The sequence below is a fragment of the Podarcis gaigeae genome, assembly GCF_964106915.1.
Source record: "Podarcis gaigeae genome assembly, chromosome: 3".
Taxonomy (NCBI): domain Eukaryota; kingdom Metazoa; phylum Chordata; class Lepidosauria; order Squamata; family Lacertidae; genus Podarcis; species Podarcis gaigeae.
In genome coordinates this window covers 54,222,792-54,234,333 of record NC_139680.1, presented here as the reverse complement: position 1 = coordinate 54,234,333, position 11,542 = coordinate 54,222,792, and positions in this window count along the sequence as shown.

Sequence of the window (11,542 nt, the reverse complement as noted above, 5' to 3'; positions counted from 1 at the left end):
CTCCCTCCTGGCACTGCTTATGTTTCTAGGGGGTTGCTTTTCGCAGGAAGCTGGGGGGAGCAACACTGCTCCATGCAGAGCACATGTTGTGGAACGTGCTGTGTGTGACAACCACCATTAACATGGTGCAACACAAGCTCCTCTTCATGAAAGAGAGAGAGAGAGAGAGAGAGAGAGACAGAGAGAGAGAGAGAGAGGAGGGGGGAAGAGGACAAGGTTTCCCCTTTCTCATGCCTTCCTTTCGTATCTGTAGCCAATCTATCTTGGGATGCTAGTAAAATTAGTCTTCTCCACCCTCAGTTTCTGTACAGGTTGCAGAAGGGAGCTTTAGCCTGGTCTTGCATGTGCGTCTTATGCTGGTTTGAAACCCTGTGAGATCTAATGCAGACAATGTAAAAAAAAAATCATACACACCTGGATGAAAACCCTCTTAAAATTAGAAAGCGAGGGCAGAAGGGGGATCTGTCAGGAGGCAATTTCTGAAGAAGCGAAACCAAGTAAAAAATGCTGGACATCAAGTTGGCAAAGGCTGCAGTAAGGGATACTTCCAAATAAACATGGGCGGGATTGAATGGCGCATTATTATCATTACGAACATCCTGCAATGCCAAGGGTGCAAAAAAAGAACAAGAATTCCAAACTGAACTGTCTTGTCTGATAAACTGAATGGGCCTCTGGTCTTCCTTCCCAGACCTCCCCTCACTTCCTTCCAAACAATGAAAACAATAGCTGAATGTGGCTTCACTCAATTTGCAGAAGGTTTCAGTTAGGCTTAACTTGGGTAGGGGCTGCTGGTTTTGCCTAAAGGCTTGTGCATGAGTGTATCTGGGAGATTATATGTGTGTGTATATGTCAGTTTTAGAGTTTGGGTAATTTAAATTCACAAGGCATGATTCCGCCGCACTGTATTTCTACACGCGGCTTTTTGAATGAGAGTCTTAGGAAATCTGCAAAGCTGTCTTGTAACTCCCATTGGTTGCCAAATGCTAAACACAGCTTTTGTTTTTGGTGGTTAAATGTCACACAGACAATAGCTGTGCTGTGAGCACCAAGGCTCATGTGCCACCACAACAGATTATATGCCAAATGTAACAGTGCGGCTCAACACTTGCATTGTATAAGCCACGGGAAGAAGAGGGAGAATTTGCTCACGGGAGAATTTGCTCAAAAAGTGATGCTCAGTCATTAAGAAACAATTTCTTCCCCCTCTGTGGATTTAGGTAGTCAACTAACCTTGGGTTCATCTTCCCCCACATTTTCTTCAGGTTTTGTTTTCTTCAGGTTTTGGTCAGCTTGCATTTTAAACAAATGTTTGCACCTTAGTGTTTAAGGAGCTTCACACTAATTTGGGGCAAGAGGATTCAAAATAACCAGAAGAGAGAAATGATTAAGCATTATGAATAGATAATGCAGAAGATGTATAACCTGTGTGTGCATTCACACATGCACAAGTTCCTCGATTCAATCCCTGGCATCTTGTAGCAGGTATAGGGAAAGACTTTTCTCTGAGATCCTGGGCACCAACAAACAGGCAAAAACAGACACAGTGTTATTGTGGCATTGGAAAGAACAATTTAGTCAAACAGCCAGAAGGCTATTTTCTGCCTAAAAGACCAAACCCCCCCCCTGAAAAAAAAGTTCATGGGCAATCCTGTCTTCCTAGCATATCTCTAGTTGAAACACTCCAGCCCATCCTGTGTTCATATCTGAGCACCTTCCATTTCCTGTATACCACTGGGGCAGAGGTTCTCTTCCTCATCACACACTGTTTCCAATCTAAATAATGCTTTTCTATTGAGCCCCTAGAAATGAAGCAGAAGTAGATTTAGGACCATTAGATAAGCGATGGGGATCAGCAGTTGATTGAAAACAAGGATGCCTTGCTTAATTCCCTCTATCCCTGCAGCCCAACCATTTCAGTAGAAACGTCTGGGGGAATAGATAAGTCACACAAACACTGAGTAGTCCTGTGTTCAAAAGTGAGAAGAAAAAAAATGGCTTCTTTCCATATGGGCCTCCCGTCATAAACCTCCAAGGCCTAATCGATGGTGGCCCATGGGTCCTTTCTGAGCGATAAATAAATAATATATTTCCAGGCCGAGATTTGCTGTGTTGGAAGTTTTGGTCCAGGGAGACTTTGCGCAGCTGGAGTTGTAAATGTCTGGAAATGGGTTTATAGTGCACTCAGTGCCGATTAGATCCTGGAGTGCAGTAATGAAAGTAGGTGCCATTATAGTAATAATACCCAAAAAGAAACCTCCAGTGTATTTCACAGCTGTTTTCTATTGTTCCTTATTTCAAAACCTGCAATTAATTGCATGGAAGCAAGGGGATCAAACATACAATACGTATAGAAGGGGGAAAGAGCAGGGGCCAAAGAGGGAAAATGGACTGTTGAATCAGAGTCCTTTTGCTTTAATCATTGTTTCTCCTCTTTCTGAGAAATACATGCTGTTGCCAGTGATGATGAGAGTCAGCTGTTGTGCTTTCAGTAGATCTGCGTCTCTGTTTATTGTGACCAAAATAATTTGTGTTTTAAAGGGTGAAAGCTGGTAGGAAAATTGCAAAGCGTGGAGAAATCAAGAAGCATTTTTGAAAGAAAGGGACAGCTGAGTTTTCAAACAAGCCAGTTGTTATCTTTCTGATTCCCATTGCATGAATTTGACTTAAACCTACCACTGTTTGCTACAGTTTGGCTTATGTTGCTTGATTTGTGATTTCAATCTGCAGAAACTGCAGCAAGAAGTTTTTGTTGTTGTCTGAAATACAGTGGTACCTTGGTTCCCAAACTTAATCTGTTCCAGAAGTCCGTTCCAAAACTAAGGCACGCGTTCCCATAGAAAGTAATGCAAAACAGATTCATCCATTCCAGACTTTTAAAAACAACCCCTAAAATAGCAATATAACATGAATTCTACTATCTAACGAGACCATTGATCCATAAAAATGAATGCAATAATCAATGTACTGTACTATAAAATAAATAAGACAGTATTGTAGATGATAAAAATTAAAATTAAATTGTTTTCTTACCTGCACTAATGATAGTCACTGTTTGAATGTGGGGCTTTTATCCATTTCCGCAGTCACACAATCAATCAATCAATCAATCAATCAGTAGCTGAACTGGGTTCCACACAGTCACAAAAACAAATTAACCGAAAAAGCCTCAAAAACAAAAACGCAAAATAAATAGCAAAAACAAAAGTGCCAAACTTAATCCGTTCCGGAAGTCCGTTTGACTTCTGAAATGTTCAAAAACCAAGGCACAGCTTCTGATTGGTGCAGGCGCCCCGGAAAAAATAGGCAACAGCCGCATCAGATGTTCGGCTTCTGAAAAACATTTGAAAACCGGAACACTTACTTCTGGGTTTTTGGCATTTGAGAACCAAGGTACCACTGCACCTTCCTAGTAGAAAGGGCTAACCTTCTGTCCAGGAATAGAGACAGATGATGTTATCAGGCCAGGTTGTGGAGCTGGCTGAAATAAAATACTTAGCAACTTCTCAGACCTGCCTCAGATCTGTTAAAAATATACCAGAGCTACAGTTAAATAATTTATTTCAAAACTCACATTTCAACAAGTGGTAAGAAGTTTCACTGACTACAGTTCTCTTAGATAATAGACTATATGAGCTCCGCTCAAATGATCCTCCAAGCCATAGTTCTGAAAATGGGAGCCCTGCTGCAGACTAATATGCTCCCCGTTTTCCTCCTGTACGCTCGTGCAAGGAATGTTTCTTTCATTTCTGGGTTGCTCTTATTACAGCAGTGTAGGAATTGGTCTGGAGACTCTACCCAGGGATGTTTATATGTTTGGGGGAGATGGACACTCAGAAGACTCGGGAAGTTAATAATTTGATAAACACTCAGAATTACAAAGAGTCACTCCAATGTGAAACTGCTGAATTGCAATTTTCTAAGAGGTTTGATTCTATTCATTTGGGTCTATGGTTTCCCATCCCATTACACTGGGTTAATTAATGCAACATTACCAGGCTGTTTCCTATCACCTATTACTGTTGTTGTAAAGCTTCACTGTGCTTGTTTTGCATACATTTTCGCTCTTATAGAATAGTCTCTGTAATTTTGGGGATTTAATTTCTTTCTGATCTGCTTACAATTCCTCCACCCACCCATCCCCACTGTGAATATACTGTATAGCTGCAATTGAGGATTATACTTCATGCATCTGATGAAGTGGACTTGTCCATGAAAGCTTATGCCGTAATAGCTTAATTTTTAAGAACAACTCTTGGTTGGTTTGGGAGCGGATCATAATAAACTACAGTGGCACTGTGCCCAGCCTCCTTTGAGATTAGAAGGATATGAGCACTATTTTTGGGTCTTTTAAAAATCCCTGCGGTTAGCCAGAGAAACATGAAAGCAACGCTTCATGTCTCTCTTGTTTCTCTGCTTTTACAGTGATGTGGCTGGTTCCACCTTAAGTGTGACTGCTGTGATGTCAACATGTACCATGTGATACCAAGGATTTGGTTCCAGTTCCCAGGTCTGACTCCAAGCAGTAACTAGAACTCAGATACTGTACAATTGACTCCCTGTCGATAAGTGTTTCCTAGTCTCTCATCACATAGACAGAACCAACAGCAATTCCACTGGAATTGCAAAGGACATAAATACCAAAACCAATGTTGTCAGGGGCTCAGGAGCAGAGGCACAGGAGAGGGAGGAAATGGAGAGCGAGGGGGAGGAATCCGAGGGGAGCGTAGGCGGTGACAGTGGTCAGAGGGATTCCATGAGCCTCTCCAGCAAATCGGAAGATTCACAGAAGGGAGCGCCGATGGCCAGGGCAAGGGGGGTGCCAAGGGGGAAACCCCAGAAGGAAGGGGCCAGCGGGGACTCCCAGAGCAGCAGTTGGAAATCAGGACCAGCTTCCCCACCAGAGCGCAGTGGGGGGAGGAGTCCCAGGCATCGGGACCAGTGTTCTCACCACCAGTGAGAGGAGATGAGTCAGGATTGACCACACCTCCATCGGAGAGCGGGGAAACGGTCAAGAGGAAAGTTACCGGCTGGGCGCGCGCGCCAAGTTCAAATGTACAGGCGAGCGGCACAGCAGGTAGCCCAGATAGGGAGCCAGGTCCTAAAGCCCACCGGAAGGAGGGGCAAGACTCAGGGAGGTCAGCGTCAGAAGAGTCCAGAAAGGAGGAAACCCCAGGGGGCAGAAGGACCCAGAGGAGGAAAGAACAACGGAAGAGGTGGAGTAAGGCTAGAGTCTTAAACTGGTGTCTAGGAGGCGGAGACTCAGATGGAGCTTCGCCGGTCTAGGTTCTAAGACGTAGAGTTGCACGCTGCGGTTTGGAAATGGAAACTAATCTTCAATAAAGACTTTTATACGTTATTACTGACTAGCGTTGGTCCTCTGTGAGCTGGGACCTGGAGGCAACTCTGACAAATGTATTTGTGATTTTTGTTTAATCTTTTGATTATCCTGGGTTTGTTTGTGTGTGTGTGTGTGTGTGTGTGTGTGTGTGTGTGTATGTAGGTATCTGAAAGTGTTCTTAAGCAAAAAACATTACAGCCATCTGTTATGTTAAACCTCCATTTACTCTCTTTATTACTTAGCTAGCTAGCTGGAAATATTCTAGAGCTAGGCTCTATTATGATGCAATCCTTGTGATGTCATTCTTGTTTCCTCCTTCAACTTTTTGAAATATAAGGCCATTTGAACAGCTTTAGAAGCACATACTCTGTTATAATAAGCAATCTCCTCAGGTTATATGTCAACATTGCATTATGAGCTGACTAGTGGGAGTTGTCATTCCTATGGTGGTACATCACGTACCCTTCTCCTCTTCCCAGGGGAGCAGGGTATTATTTTCTGGCAAGCAGAAACTGCTGCAAATCTAGGCACATTTACTTGGGAGTAGACCACATTGAACTCAGTGGGATTTTATGCATACCATATAGGTATGCATAAAATTAGACTGCAGCTGGAATAGGTGAATTGGCAGAATTCAACCACTATTACAACGAAGAATAAGTAACAGTAGTGGATTAAGTTTTAGCTGTGACTAACCTGCCGTAATGATTTCAATAGTACATCACAACTGAGTTTTACTGGATTATGAACAATACTGTTACGGTTTCTAATAACACAATCCTTTACGTGTCAACTCAGAAGTAAGCTACTCAGTTACTCAGGTGAGCTTACTTCTGAATAAGCATACACAGGACATAAACATTCCCTTCTATACATCTGCCATATATGCCAGCAAAAACATTGAAACATCTGAAAAGAACTTTTGCTAATAATCATAGAACCTGCAGATTTATTTCGGTTTCATAATCTGTCAGACATATGCAACCCTATACACAGTTGGAAGTAATTCCCATTGAGCTCAGTGGGGCTTACTCCCGAGTAGATGTGCATTGGCTTACACTCTATACTGCTTAAGTGCACTTTGACTGCTCTCTACTGTCAAATCAGCTTTAACAAGTAACAACCCGTTTTCATCTGAAGGTGGTTGAATAATCAATACATAGACTTTCTAGAGGTGGAAACCAGGGGAGCTCAATTTATATTAGCCTTGCCAGTATTATAATTGAGAGAGTGGGAGGAGAGAATTTCTGCAGCTTATCTCTTGGTGGTGGTTATCAGCTTGCATAGAGGCCTGTCCTTATCTTACCTGCTGAGCAGATTACCAAGTGAAGAAAGAAAAAAAGAAGGAGCAGTTCCTGCCTGATCAAAAACTCCCCCCCCCCTTATTGTTCATGCAGCTAGCAGCTTGTCGCAATACAGTGGTACCTCGATTTACGAACTTAAACCATTCCGGAAATCCGTTCTTAAACCAAAGCCGTTCTTAAACCAAGGCCTGCTTTCCCGAATGGGGCCTCCTGCCGCTGGTGCCCTTCCACCATTCGGCTTCCCTTCTTAGACCGAGGTAAAGTCCACAGACTGGGATGCTACTTCCAGTTTTGTGGAGTTCATAAACTGAATAGTTCATAAACAGGGCTATTCTTAAACTGAAGAACCACTGTATATGAAATCCATAGCCAAAGATTATTGAAAACTTGGTTTAAACTCTCTCCCCTTCTCTCTATATATTGCCAAATAAACACTCTCTCTCTCTCTCTCTCTCTCTCTCTCTCTCTCTCTCTCTCTCTCTGTGTGTGTGTGTTAGTATATACTAACACACACACACACACACACACACACACACACACACACACACACACAGTTTATTTGGCACTAAGGCTGACTGAAACAGTCATGATTCACTTCCACATAATATGCTTAGGAGTAGTGTGTGAGAAAGAGAAGATGGATCCCTTTTAGCACTTCCAAAACATATATAGCCATCCCTTCTGTGCTATTCCAAAATCCGCATGACAGAGTGCCCCAAAAAAGTTCCTCTCGGCTACTTTTAGGCCTCATAAGAATAAATATAGCAGCCATAGCAAATGGAACAGGAGACAGCAGCATGTCAATAAAGATGTAAGAAAAATAACACAATATACCACGTAACAAACCTATCAAAACATATTAAAGTCTGGATAACTGAAGACCACTTGATGTACCTGCAATAAAACATAGGACAAACTGATAACTAGGATACTGTCCTGCTATGGTAATGAACACACGTGGCATGCCCCTCACAAAATGTTTAGGGGAATGCGTACCCCTGCATCCCCCCCCCCCACAAAAAAAAGCACTGGTAATATGTAATACAAAGTAAGCACACATATTTATCTATCAAGCTAGCACTACCATTGCATTGACCCAACCAGGGGCAGCTACTAGCTCAGCACAACCAAGGACTCAGATGCCAAGCATGAGAGGAGACCAGGTCTAGAGGAGGAAGAAGTGTTTCCATTAGAATGGAAGGATTAAGAAGCAGTAAAATCATGCATCTCTGCTTCCTCAGGGTGGGGGTGGGGTGGGAGGGGTCATTGATCTATTTGATACTTGCAAGCTCTCTCAAGTGTGGCAGCTGCATGAAAACAACTCCATGTGGCAAAATGTGTGTATAAGCTCGCTCCCCATATGGTTCTCCTTAAATCGCAGCAATGCAAAGAGCAAAAAGAGGGGTTTGTGATGTTTTAACTGATGTCCCCAGAGCTACATGCACACAAATGGCTTTGCAAATGGAACTGCTTTCAAACAAGTGTGTTTTATACGCAACAGTGAAACAATTTCACTTCTAATGCAATTTGTTCAACTGGCCATCCCAATAAAAATGGAGGCCCCTATCTTTTACACAACCTCGCTAAAAGGAGTCATGAATATTTAAAAAAACCCATTTTAAGTCATGATTTGCAAGTCTTATCTACCGCTTCCTGGTCAGGTCAACGCTGGTCCTGTACATTTTCTTGGTGACCTGCAAGAAAATCAGTGCAGTTTTGTTTCCTACAGTCCAATATGCTTGATCTTGTTTCTCCTGCCCTTAATGTCTCTCTTGCAGCTGCCTGGTCCAGCAGTATCCTTGGGGCCAATTCTTAACTTCAGCAAATTTCATATCAGAAGGCTTATTATTAGATCATACTTGGTTAGATGAAGAAATAGTCTGACCTGGATTAATATATGTGTCTTAACATATGCAAATTAGCAGCAGCTGCTGATTTTTTTCTAGGAAAAACACCCCATTTTAGTTGATTAGCTTCAATAATGGTGCAATATATTAAGCTAGGTTTGAAGGATAATTTAGGGTTATATTCACTGTAGTGCTAAGGAGATCACTACTTCAATGCAGGTATTTAGGATTGCCTGGCAGAATTCTATTCCAGCCCTGCCTCCAGGCCTGTTCGGGGAGAGCATGGGATCTCCTGACCCTCCAGAACAGATTTGGGGGAGTTGCAGTGGCACATGAGGGGAGGAAAGGTGGGGACCTAATGTGCTGGCAGGAGCCATGTGCTGGCTTCGAATCTGGCCCTTTGCAAGCTCTGCAAAATACATGAACTTCTAAAGCTTGAAAGGGGAGATGCACACCTTATTTCTCCTACAATAATTTTGCAATAGGAAGCTTTGTTGTGCAGTTTCTTTGGATTGATTAGCTTAGTATCTGAGCTATAGACACTTCACACATTTTCCGCTTAACTTTGCAACAAATGTGATATTAAAAGACGGTTTCAAGCCTCCCACGAACAATGCATTGAATTTTGAATTCCATCCACCTCTGCGTTCCTGAGATAACTACAGACTATAATTGACATGATCATTCGCTCCAAGATAGTACAGAGCAAGACAAAAATGTATGTTAACCAAGAAACACCTGCAGTGCAGATCCAAACTTGGATCCTTTAGTTCACAATCATCTCAGAAGAACAAGGAGATTATGGAATTTTTGGCTAAACTAGACTTTTTCATGAATGACAACATCCAGTTACCATTTTAATTTTTTTAATTTCATGGTTAGATATCGCCAGATTTTATTTATGTATTATATTCAAAATACTGAAAATGCAATATTTGACTCGGCTTCACTTGCTTAGGCCTACCTGACCCTGTTATTTTTCCGTTCTTACCCATCCTTATAAGAGCTGCCCACTTCCTTGGCTTTATGTCTACAGGCTAGCATTGACTTCTTTATTACATTTTGTTTAAGTTTTAACCCACTGCTTATCCAGTAATTCAAGAAAGATATCAACATATGAAAGCAATATAGAAATACAGCGTAACACAGCCATTTAAAAGACAGCTATTAAATCCCCTGCTCACCCCAAATAGTTTGCTTAAACAAAAAGTTTTGCATCCTGAAGCAGATCAAGAGTAAGTGCAGCAGACTTTGGGGGGGGGGGGAGAGATTATGTTATGTCCTTGAACATATCTATCCTCTATTCACTTCCATTACTTTTCAATATTTTGATCTTGTGAAGAACTGTAAAGCATATTTCTAATAATTTTTTGTTGTTTTTTCCAGTTAAATTTATTGTGTGTGGCTTAAGAAACAGGAGATAATGAAGCCTCAGTTCTATAACCATGGCATGACTGTATTTTAAATTAACATACCATGGGGTAAATTTAATTTCTGCTCACAATCAAGGACAATACATAATTAAGAATTTTGTGTTTGTGCCAATGGCGTGAACTGTTCCCTCTGCTCAGTCAAATCCAGAGTGCAGCAAAGCATACAGAATTCTGTAATTTTGCTTTTCTGGGTCAGTTGCCTTCCATTGGTTCTATCCCAATTAAACTTGTCTAGGGACTGATACGCTTGCTGCTGTTCAGTTTGTTTATTCTGCAGTTGCTTTAAAAAGACTGCAGGATTTATAAATGGAATTTCAAACTATAAATGTTGCACACGGTTTACCAAGAGTGTGCATCAGTCTTGGAGAGGCTGTAACTCAATGCAGTGTTTATCAGACCCTTGTGAAACAGAAGAGAATGACAAATCAAGATAAGGGCCAATTTCTATAATGCCATTTGCCAACAAAGGAATTTCAAAGGGAAACTCCATTGTGAAATTATTGAATCAGAACTTATCAAGATGTTTATGTTTAGTCTTGAATCAAGAGAATTATTTCCTGTCCCATTACAGATATCATATGATTATGTTATCATCAGTTACTATTGTAGGTAATGGTCACTTTTTAAGCCTCTCAGACTTGCTTTTTCCATTTAACTACCATTTTACTGAAGTTTACAACTTCTTCCTTTACACACACACACACACACACACACACACACACACACACACACACCAGTCAACTGATGAAAGTTCATTGTATCAGAATAAATCTGCAACTTTTAAAAAGTAATAGATTATGTTGTTTTCATTGCTACAGACTCAAACGCTACCTTTCAGTAAGTTATGAATCCTTTTTGGACATAACAGTAAACTATGGTTCAGCATTAAATGCACAAGCAGCAACTGGAAGCATTTGCTAAATTGTTATATACAAATTAGGGTGAACTCTGGTTAGTCTGTTTTGTTAATAAGGTAGCTCATAAACCAGTTTGATTCTGAGTTGTTTGAACAAATCATAGTTTAAATTAGATGAAAATGTTTACTGAGTTTAGACATAGTGAAGAACTCTGTATAGTTGAAATATGAAAGCTTTCAATCTGTTTATTATAGTCAAGCTAGAGAATGAAAGGTGAGGGGGGATTGTGTAACTCTGAAGCTTATTGCTGCTTATGCACATAGCAGCTAGTGATGCTATATTTTCCACTATTGCACCCTTGTCTAGAACATCTGAAGATGCGCAAGATGCACAAAATGTATCAAGGCATATACTCTTGTACTCAAGATACACAAAATGCAAATAACCTGCAATGTTATGGCTGAAAATTGTATTTTTACACTTACACCAAATGGGGGGAAACTGAGTCTTACACAATTGATGTTTTTGTTTCTTATAGATTTTGTAAGAATACTCCTTTTCTGTCTTGAATGATAGCTTGTTAATAAAAATATCTCTCAGACTTAACATGCTTAAGAAAAAACCAGTGAGAGTGATTAATTGTCATTGCATCATATCATATTATACCACACGATTTCAGCAGTTGGTCTCTCAAGTTCAACATAGTCATGCTTCTATGTGCTGTGTATTCAGAACACAGAAATCCACAGTAGTAAATGTA